General features: G+C 33.4%; 1 long non-coding RNA gene across 3 annotated transcripts; it reads left to right on the top strand.

The window, feature by feature from the left end:
* The first annotated feature begins 6,735 nt into the window (after positions 1-6,735).
* Positions 6,736-10,677, top strand: LOC110785022 (uncharacterized). 3 transcript variants are annotated; one of them, XR_002532455.2, is made up of 6 exons: positions 6,736-6,893; positions 7,610-7,818; positions 7,897-7,966; positions 8,190-8,267; positions 9,826-9,951; positions 10,352-10,677. It is a non-coding gene; the product is annotated as an uncharacterized lncRNA (long non-coding RNA). The 3 variants fall into 3 exon arrangements; XR_002532454.2 differs by having other exon boundaries at positions 6,737-6,893; positions 8,190-8,271; XR_002532456.2 differs by lacking the exon at positions 8,190-8,267 and having other exon boundaries at positions 6,737-6,893.
* Positions 10,678-11,358: the final 681 nt, after the last annotated feature.

The following is an 11,358-nucleotide window of genomic DNA, read 5'->3' as shown; positions in this document are numbered from 1 at the left end:
TGATATTACACTCAAATATATCACATGATCCTCTAAACAATCTAGGGTGCTCGAATGATCCAGGCGTCATAGTATAAGGGTTTTTGAGGTGCCATCTATTCGATTCCAGTAGCTTTCCTGTCAGACCGCCTGACAGCGACGCGCCTGTCAGACGGCCGACGTGGCCCACGCGCGGGTGATATCACGCGCACTATAAAAGATTTTTTTTTCTTTCTTCCCTTTTCATTTCCATTCAGCCTTCTTCTGCGACTCTCTCCTTCAGCAAACCCTAGTTTTGCCATCCTCTCCTCAACCTCCGCCCCTCTCTCCTAGTTCAAAACTCAAAACCTCCACTTCTTTCTCGGGCACTCTCGCTCTCCTCAGAGTCGATGGCCTCCATGGAAGCTCTCCCTCCGCCTTCCATGGAAGAGTTGCGAATCTAGGTAACTCTTCTATCTCTCTCTTCCATTTCAATTCTTTGAGATTTTTTAGGATTAATTTTGTTGATTTATAAGTTAGGTTTTTTTATTATTTTCATTGATTTTTTCGATTTTAATATTCTACCTGGAGGTGGCGGAGGTGGCGGTGGCGGTGGTGGAGGTGTGGCTTGGTTCTGCAAGAAAGGGCGGCGAGTTTTGGCGGTGGAGGTGCGCTTGGGTTCTGCGAGAATGGCGGCGAGTTTCGGTGGTGGAGGTGCGGCTGGGTTTTGCGAGGAAGGGCGGCGAATTTGGGTGGTCAGATGAGGCGTCGCAAAGAAGGGCAGCGAGTTTCTTCAAATATGCAGGGCCATTGATTTGAGTGTGATGGGAATTTTCATTTTACCATTGATGAAGAATGCTTGCAAGTGTGATTACTCTGATTGTCCAATTATTATTGCATTAATTTAGTGTATATTTATATTTTGTAAAAATTGTAATGATTTAATGGTAATTTTCTCATATTTAGTTATGAAAATAAATAGTTTAGTTTCAATATTTTGTTTTTGCATATTAGTTATACTTTTGTTATACACTAGTAGAAAAAACCCTTGTTGCAGTCCCCTTGTTGCAGCGTACATGTATTAATACGCTTCAATAACCAGTCGGTCAACGCGGGTCAAACCCTTTAAAGGGTTATCGCAGCGTACATTTTAATTGTTCGCAGCGAAAGTGTATGTTGCAGCGTACAAAATAAAAGCCCGCAATAACATCTAGACTTTGTTGCAGCGTACATGCTATTGCCCCCTTCAACAAGTCCGCGTTTCAAAATATTTTGCTGCAATAACATTATTTCGTCAATAGCTTTTTCACTTAACAAAATATCTCAAAATTTTATTTCCCAGCGCTCGCTCGACTCCTTCTCTCCAAGCATATGGCCTTCGAACTCAGCCTTCGAACTCAGCCGCCGTCGAACTCAGCCGCCGTCGAACTCAGGCGTTGCTCGGCCCTGCGTCGCTGTCTTCGCCGATGGGTCTGTGTTCTCGCCTCATCTCCCCCATCGCGTTCTGTTCTCGCCGTCTCAGTCCCAAGTATTTCGATCCCTTACTCTCTCCTGCGCGAATCTGTTTGAGGAGGTATAGTTTTCTAACTTTTTGTATTTGTTTTTGCCTAATTTTGTATTTTTAGGGTTTGCTTTCAGTCAATTCTTAATTTTTCCCCCAATTTCGTATTTTTAGGGTTTGATTACATAAATTATTCTTATTTTTTGTGTTAATTAATACATTTTTTCCGATTATGATTGTTAGGGTTTGATTTTTTTCCGATTTTGATTGTTAATTTAACTTGGGGACATTTATATGACGGTTTATTAATATAATGGGGAATGCCTTAATTATTGCATTTTAGACTTCAGAGATTCATATTTTGGTAAATGTATCAGTTTAATTGACTCAAGCTTGGTATGAAATGTGTGTGGATTATGATTGTATTGGACCATTGGTGTTTAATGTTTATGCTTCATGGTAATACATTGGGTTATAATGGTTTATGTTATTCAAGATTATATTCATTGACTGAAATAGCTGTTGTTGTTTAGCCTTGTTTTTCATTAAGAGATAAGCATGCTATGATTCGCTTTTCTGCTGTTGCTGCAAATTTCCCTACCTTTTTTCTTTAATAATCGACATGTGTTGGTTATGAAGCCTATTACAGATCTTAATTACTGTTTTATTTATTTATTTTTGTGCAATTTTGGCTAATTCTTTCAATTGGGTTGCTCTGGATTGTTCTGCAGCAACACCTTGACTTCAATGTTGATCTGGATTGATCTGCAGCAACACCTGAACTTCAATGTTGTTTATGGTAGAGTGAGCAGGCGCAGGTCCCAATCTCAAAGTTGTGGCAGCTAAGCTGCTAAGCTGGCTACTGATCTGCACGTACTGATCTGCACATCAGTTACTTGCATTTTCCATAATGAGATACAACTAGGATAGCCAACAATTTGGGCTGCTGTCTGACCGGTTTTCCTCCTCACGGGAACATCGAATACTGGTGAGCATGTCCATCAGTCTCTAAATATTTGCTCAGAGTTGTTCCAGATAAGTTCTGCAGCGAATGCTCAAAGGGGAGGAGTCTATTGCATGCAAAGTTCCGTATTTCAGATCCACAGCGAGTCTGTGACGTTTGCTGTGTGCGTTTGGAATTTGTGCAGGGGTATTTGATGGACCAAGTTAGTCGTGCTGCACAGTTTCCAACCTATGATTTGACTGATCTCAGTACCTTGAGATCTTGGCTGAATTTTCCGTGGAGCCAGTCTATGGAATATGAGATTTACAAGGCGACAAATGCACTCAACCATTCTACCCATAAAAATTCCACTATCTCTTTCTCTCTCTTACTTTGTTGTTTTACCCTTTGAAATGTGATATATGGTTTTGAAATTTAAGGCTGATTTCGGAAGAAATTAATTTGTTTTTTGAAATTTGTCTTGATTTCAGATCAGAGACAAAGCTGAAAAGGACGGGCAGAAGAAGAAGCAACAAGGAAGAGATGATTCTAGGTCGATCTGGTTTGATTTCTTTCATAATTTTTGAATTGTGAAATTATGTCACATACTTGGTAGAATGTTCTAATTGTTGCATAAATTTCTGTTATAATTTCTAAAGTGATTTTTGAATTACGCTTTGATTTTTGAATGTTGATGACCATGAGCTTTCCAACCCAATCTATTGTTGTAATAATGCCACTCTATTCTTTCATTTTTTTTTTTTCTGGGTAAATTAGTACTGGATTTTTTGAAAGATTTTATAAGGTTTTTGTTTGTTCAAGATTTCTGCCTTTTTAGTTAATCCAGAAATAGAAGTATAGAACTGATGATTTATATATTTTTTTCTCTATTGTGTTTGCATTTTGACTGGAGTAGAAGGTGGAGAGGTTTGAAGAGCAACCCCAAGTTTTTAAGTTTCAGGTAATTTCTTTGACAACAATTTGCTTATTTTTTTTTTGTGTTTGCATGTTTGGAATTTGAGTTGTAGAATTGAATAGATTATAGTATTGAAGCAAAATCAATTGAATCGGCCGACTGTCAATTGAACTCTTTACAGTATTAAAGCAAAATCAATTGAATCGCCCACAACTTTGATCTAACGAACTTAAAAACTAATTTCAAACTTATTACATGATTCATATGATTATTTTTAACTTTTCAAGACTCAATCCGATCTATTATGCACATTTGAGACTTGTTTGGTCGTTATAGGTCATATTTAGGCTAAAATGAGACATTTTCGCTCCTAACATTGAACTAAAGAATCTAATGACTCATTTTAAACCTTTTAAATGATTAATATGCATAGTTTTAACTTTCTAAGACTCATTTCAATCTATTTATTCACATTTAAGGCTTATTGGGTCGTTATAGGTCATATTAAGGCTAAAATGAAGCATTTTCCCTCCCAACTTTGAACTAAAGAACCTAAGGACTCATTTTATACTTATTACATGTTTAATATGAATAGTTTTAACTTTCTAACACTCATTCCAGTCTACTTATGCAAATTTAAGGCTTGTTTGGTCGTTATAGGTCATATTAGGCTAAAATGAGGCTTTTTTGCTCCCAAATATGAAATAAAGAACCTTAGGACTCATTTTAAACATATTAAATGTTTTATATGATTAGTTTTAACTTTCCAAGACTTAATCCAATCTATTTATGCACATTCGAGACTTCTTTGGCCGTTATAGGTCATATTTAGGCTAAAATGACATTTTCGCTCCCAACTTTGATCTAACGAACTTAAAAACTATTACATGATTCATATGATTATTTTTAACTTTTCAAGACTCAATCCGATCTATTATGCACATTTGAGACTTGTTTGGTCGTTATAGGTCATATTTAGGCTAAAATGAGACATTTTCGCTCCTAACCTTGAACTAAAGAACCTAAAGACTCATTTTAAACCCTTTACATGATTAATATGCTTAGTTTTAAGTTTCCAAGACTCTTTCCAATCTATTTAAGCACATTTAAGGCTCATTGGGTCGTTATAGGTCATATTTAGACTAAAATGACATTTGCGTTCCCAACTGTGAACTAAAGAACCTAATGACTTATTTCAAACTTATTACATGTTTAATATGCTTATTTTTAAAGTTTTCAAATACTCATTTCAATCTATTTATGCACATTTAAGGATCATTGGGTCGTTATATTTCATATTTAGACTAAAATGACATTTAATCTAATGCTCCCATCAAATTTTTGTTTTTGAAGGTCTATACTACGAGGAATGCGCCTTATGCTAGTGAGGAAATTGATGTGGTTCGTGAGCAATGGGCTAAGTTTTTTACCAGCAAGTATTTATTATTGGCCTGAGCGCGTTTGATCGAGTTGGCTTAGATGTTATAGAACAATATTTTGTATTAAAATGTATGCGTACGTTGAAATTGGAACGTACATATATTTAAATGTATTAGTACGTGCACTTTGGTTTTGGAATATATACAAAACTACAGTTATTGTTTATATATTTGTTATACAGGTTGCGATATTCTATTATTGTTATGACAGGTTTCTATATTTGGTGCAAAGTCCCTAAACAAAATTAGAATTTTCCCGCCAAAATTGTTTGTTGCAGCGTACATATATATGTGTACGCTGCAACAAGGGTGTAAATTTTGGCAAATTTTCAGACTTGTTGCAGCGTACAAATAGATGTACCCTGCAACAAGTGGAGTTTTTTGCAGCGTACACTTCTTTGTACGTTGTAACAAGTCACTATTTTTGCCAAAATTTTGACACTTGTTACAGCGTACATGCATATGTACGCTGCAAAAAAGTACTTTTTGCAGCGAACATTGTACGCTGCAACAAGTTCAGACTTGTTGCAGGCCCCCCAGTTGCAGCATACGATGTACGCTGCAACAGGGGTCTAAAAGCCCGCTGCAATAAGGGTTTTTTCTACTAGTGATAATTAGTTACAAATACTTCCGTTTTAGTTAAGAACAGAGGCGATGATTCGCCTCCGGCTGGTGGTTGATTGGTCTTTGTTGATTGGTGTTGTTTATGTTGTGGTTGGTGCAACACTACAATCCTCTCCTCAGTCGTTGTTGTTGATATTCCAGGAAGACGAGCCATGTATAATTGGGTTGTTAATCATGTTAAAGTGATGGACTGATGGGTTGTTAATCATATTGATGTTCCTCCAGAGTTTCTTTAAGATCTGTTTTTTCTTCTTTTTTGAATCTTTAACTAATTCGTTCAATTGACTAACTAAATGGATTTCAGACTTAACTAATTAAATTAATTGATTATGTTGCTTTAACTATTTTGTTTAGCTGTTTAACTAATTGGTTTCATTGCTTAACTAATTAGTTTGATTGCTTAACTAACTAATTCAAGTGCTTAACTAACTAATTCAAGTGCTTAACTAATTGGTTTCATTGCTTAACTAATTGGTTTCGTTGCTTAACTAATTGGTTCGATTGCTTAGCTAATTTGTTTCATTGCTTAACTAATTAGTTCGATTGCTTAACTAATTAATTAAAGTGCTTAACTAATTGGTTTCATTGCTTAACTAATTGGTTCAAATGCTTAACTAATTAATTCGATTGATTAACTAATCTATTCTAATATTTAATAGCATGGAAGTTGGAGAGCCACGTGGCACTCTCTTGGAATTTCCAAATCTATTCTAATATTTAATAGCATGGAAGTTGGAGAGCCACGTGGCACTCTCTTGGAATTTCCAAATTTAATTCCTTTATTTTTTAAAATAATAATTTCCGTTTGATTTATTTTTATTAAAAAAATACGATAACCATCGGACGCATTCCTTCGCCTCTTTCACTTCCTTCTTCAATATGACGCTGATTATTTCCTGAAATTCTATCGCGGGATTGATTGTGGGTATTTTTCACTTCCAAAACTCAGAAAGAAGACTCAGATGACAAACCCTATTTGTAAAATTTCAAAGTCTAAGACGGTTTCTATTTCTCAATTTCTAATTCCTTTTAGCAATTGAATTGGGAAACTGAGGCCTTATTTGGTTGGGAGGAATTGGAAGGAAAAGAAAAGAAAGGAAAGGTCAAATAAAGTTTCCTGTATTTGGTACAAATAATTATATGGGAAGTGGAAGGAAAGGAAGGGAATTGGAAGGAAAGCTGCTTTATAAAATTTTCACTTTCCTTTCCTCTCAAAATTGGAGGAATTTGGAAGGAAAGAGAAAATTAAAAGCTGTCATTTAGATTTCCTTTCTATTCCCTTCGTTTCTTTCCCTTAAACCAAACACAGGAAAATAAAATCTATTTCCCTTCCTTTCTTTTCCTTTCTTTTCCTTTCTTTTCCCTTCCTTTCTTTTCTCTTCCTTTCCTTTACTAATAATGAACCAAATAGGGCCTGAATCTTCCTCTCAATATTTATACAGTTGGTTAGGGATTGAAGATTTGCCGACTATTTGCGTTGAAGGTTAAAGAATTTTCTCGCGAATTCTATCGGTATACTTTTTTCTCTATTGTTGTTGCCTTATGTTGATTATGTTTCTACTTTGTTTTCGAAAATTCTGATTTCATTAGCAATTCTATAAGTTTTGGTTTCAATTCCAATTTTGAGGGAATATCTGTTTAGCGGTTTTTTCTTTCCAATCATGACTGCCAATATCTGATTTACGGTTTCAATTGTTTAGCCAATTTCTATTTAAGGTATTTTGAACCATTTGTGATTATCAGTTTGATTGAGGATGATGATAAATAAGTTGTGGATGTTTGTAAAGGGAATATCTGTTTAGCGGTTTTTTCTTTCCAATCATGACTGCCAATATCTGATTTACGGTTTCAATTGTTTTGCCAATTTCTATTTAAGGTATTTTGAACCATTTGTGATTATCAGTTTGATTGAGGATGATGATAAATAAGTTGTGGATGTTTGTAAAGATAATAACACTTGATCATTGACATGGTAGATACTGATCTTTGTTTGACTGTAGAAAAACTTGATCTTGCAGTTTTCAGATTTTGTTTATTCTCTTGATTTTGGTTTCTTTTTATTCATCTGTTTCAGGATGATATTGACAGTAAGAATTGTAAAAAAGAAAAAAAATCTACCCAGTTCATTGTTTATAAATCTGTTTCAGTTTACGATCTGGATTTTCTGATTCTTGAAGATTGCAAAATACTAAAAATTAATTGAAAAAACTGGGTGCTTTGATGAATAGGTGGAGTTCAACAGAAAAATGTTCAAGGAGGAGGAGAGAGAAGAAACAGAAAAGCTTTAGGAGACATTGGATATGTAGTAACTTCAAGAGGGGGATTAATTGTTGATGTGGATGGTATTGTAAAACCTCAAGCAATTAACTGTCCTCTCACTAGGAGATTCTGCGCCCAATTACTTGCAAATGCACAAGAAGATGCTGAGAAAAAGAAGGTACAGATAGTTACTTGCCTTTGGTGAGGCTTTGGGTTTAAATTTAATTGAGGCAAAAAACTTACCCAATAAAAATAGTACGTTAATTGATTGCAGAAACAAGGACAGCAAGTCCATTAATTCCTCTAATTCTGAAGTTTCGGATCAGGTATTTTCTTTATTCTGCAATTTACCAATTTGCAAAGCATTTGAGTCTAATTAACAATTATTTTAATTTTCTAAATAATTTCGTCATATTTCTTAATCAATTATGCCAAAATAAAGTATATTTCTCCGAATTTTCACATTTTCATTCAATGCTTTTTGAATTTTAATTCAAAAATTAATTGTTTAAATTTTTATTAAGGGGAGCTTTTTATTTTTTGTTTAAGGTGTTTTGAATCATGGCTGACGGAGTGACATATACTATCGTTCGCAGAAAAAGAGTGATTGAATTTATGATGATATTTGTAGGTAATTTATTCTTTATAAAACAAGTACAAAGTATGATTTGATCTTTCTATTTTGTTTTCCATTGTTCAATTGAAACTTCTTTTATTTTTTATTTTTTTTAAAAAATTAGGTAAGCATGTTAATCCTACTTGGTTCTTTTGGTAAATTGGTTGATTGGTTGATTGAAAGTTAATTATTATGTTGTACAATTGGTTAAGGTTTTTAAATATTCTAAATAGCCAGAAACGTATACATAGGATAACCTAATACATGTTTACAGCTGCTTACTACCTGGGTATTTCAAACAAATTTACTGCTAATTACAAACAATATGAGTTAATTATATTGCATTTCTGCTCCTCATATTGGAAATATGGAGGATTCTATGGTCTATTCCCATTGCTTTAAGGTATAAATTGTCTCACTTTTCACAATTGTTGGACCCTTCTTTTTGTTTACTGTTCAATTGTGCCTTTTAATTCAATTGTTAGTTTTTGAGAAGTTCTGAACATTGCATGTTGAAATTTGGTTCAATGAACCAAGCTACTGTATTTCTATGGAAATTCTGCCTGCAGTTAGCCAATTTTGGATAGTGGAACCTGTTTGATACCCAAAGACAATGAATTTCTTGAAGAGCTTGAGTTTGGATAGCAAGGGAAGCTTTCTAACATGTTAAACATGTAGGTATAGAGGAATGATAATGCATGTTGTGAGATTAGTCCGTCATAGACTTTTCAAGTAATGGTATGAAGATAGGTTTCCATAGTTGAATATTATGGGTTTATTTGTTTATGAAGTCTTATGACGATTATTATTGAATATGACTTCATTGAGTAAATTTCGTAATAGTATGGATTCTAATATTTTCTTAGGTTTAAATGCAGTCCGGATCCTCTAGAGTTTTAATAAAACTATATAAGGTAGAGTTGTATCTAAACCACACATTTTATAATCAACGGCTCATATTAGTGGGAATGGAAAATCAGTAGGTGGATATTAATGAGAAAAAAGAAGGGAGATTTTGGAAAGATAATATATGAGCCATTGATTTTTCATCTAATGGTCGATATTGTTCAAACTCTACCTTGTAGAGTTATTATAGAACTCTAGAGGATCCAAAACCGTTTGAATGTGAGTGAATTAGATAGAAGTCGTTCTTTGATTGAATTTTCTAAAAAACTTTTCAAACTTTTGTCAAACATGTTTGATCTACAATTAGAAACTTACTTGGGGGCGTATGAAAGTTAAATCCCTTCAACAAACCGAAGGAAGTGGTATATGATATCCCATTATTCAGATTATTGAATACCAAAAGCCAAAAAAGTGACGTTTATATTTTCCGGGAACCTTCACTCTGTTAGTTTGATGTCACGATTGTCATCTTAACAACATCTTGAACAAGAAGAGGTTTTCACCTTTGACCAATAAATTTTTCTGTTTATATGTTCATGAATTTAAGAGAGTTATAACCTTAATGAGTGATTTGTTGTTGTCAATTGAGATTTTTTTTCTCTTATTAGTAAAGCATAAGCTTTTTTTTTTTAGTTCTGATTGTATCTCAATGTGGTGAATTAGATTGAGATAATGAATTGGTGTTTGTCAACCCAAGAACATTAACAACTGGTTTATCAACCAAAGGGTAAGGGCCAACTGGCACAACAACTCTCAGTCAGCGAATACTCTCAAGTCTACACCCAAGAGGTAAACGGCCGTGCCATAATCTTAATTATTTCTGCAGAATGATAAGACAGACCATACAAATATACATTTGTATTTAAGTAGCAATATTGGGTTTACTGGAAATTTAATCTTGGAATACTATTAGAATGTGCAGGGTATATGACTTGGAATACTATTAGTTAGAATGTGCAGGATATATGACTTTGTTCAACAGTTTATGTAAAGAATAATGATTATGCATAAAGGAGTTTAGGTATTTTGTTCCATTATATGGTGAATTAGATTGAGAGGTTAAATTAGTGTTTGTGTTAAATTCCTACTCTTTTTCCAGTAATGGTTCTCATTTCTTGAACTTTTGGAATGTTGAGTCATTTTGCAGAAGTATAGGTACAAAATTGAAAACTAATACATTCTTTTGTAGATTGAAGGGAAAAGAAGATAGCAAATGAATAGGTCCGTGAATGTGGAATGCAGGACATCAACAAGACAAAGATGGAGTTATTTTTACCTAATGTTAGATATTGTAATCACATTAGAGTCTTTTAAAAAATAGTTTTTAGATTGTACTAATCTGTTTGATTTTACCTATTATGTTAGGGATAAATTTTAAAGAGTGTAATATTAAAACTCTAATTATGTATTGTACAAAGAATTTAGCTATGATGATGATGTAACTATTAGACATATTAAAGAATTCTATGTAAACACTTCAAATTATTATTTAATATAATGAAAAATTTCAAAAAATACCACTGTCTTTCATAGAGTTAATTTTTTTCCAATTTTTTCTCTAGCACTAAATTACAGCTTTTTATCATACAATGTGCGTCACATTTAACAAATAAAAGGATAAATTTTATACTGTTTTGTATTCAAACTAAAAAATAATAGGGAATCCGTGCATCGTACGGGCTTAAAACTAGTTGGTTTCATTGCTTAATTAATTGGTTCAAGTGCTTAACTAATTAGTTCGATTGATTAACTAATTAATTCCAGTGCTTAATTAATTGGTTTCATTGCTTAACTAATTGGTTCTAATGCTTAACTAATTAGTTCGATTGCTTAACTAATTGGTTTTATTTTTTAACTAATTCGTTCAATTCACTAACTAATTGGATTTCAGACATAACTAATTAAATTAATTGATTCTATTGCTTTAACTATTTCGTTTCGTGGTTTAACTAATTGGTTTCATTGCTTAACTAATTAGTTTGATTGCTTAACTAACTAATTCAAGTGCTTAACTAATTGGTTTCATTGCTTAACTAATTGGTTCAAATGCTTAACTAATTAGTTCGATTGCTTAACTAATTAATTAAAGTGCTTAACTAATTGGTTCATTGCTTAAGTAATTGGTTCAAATGCTTAACTAATTAGTTCGATTGATTAACTAATTAATTCCAGTGTTTAACTTATTGGTTTCATTGG

The sequence above is a fragment of the Spinacia oleracea genome, chromosome 6 (genome assembly GCF_020520425.1).
Source record: "Spinacia oleracea cultivar Varoflay chromosome 6, BTI_SOV_V1, whole genome shotgun sequence".
In the NCBI taxonomy this organism is placed as follows: Eukaryota; Viridiplantae; Streptophyta; class Magnoliopsida; order Caryophyllales; family Amaranthaceae; genus Spinacia; species Spinacia oleracea.
This window is presented reverse-complemented; position numbering and strand designations above follow the sequence as displayed.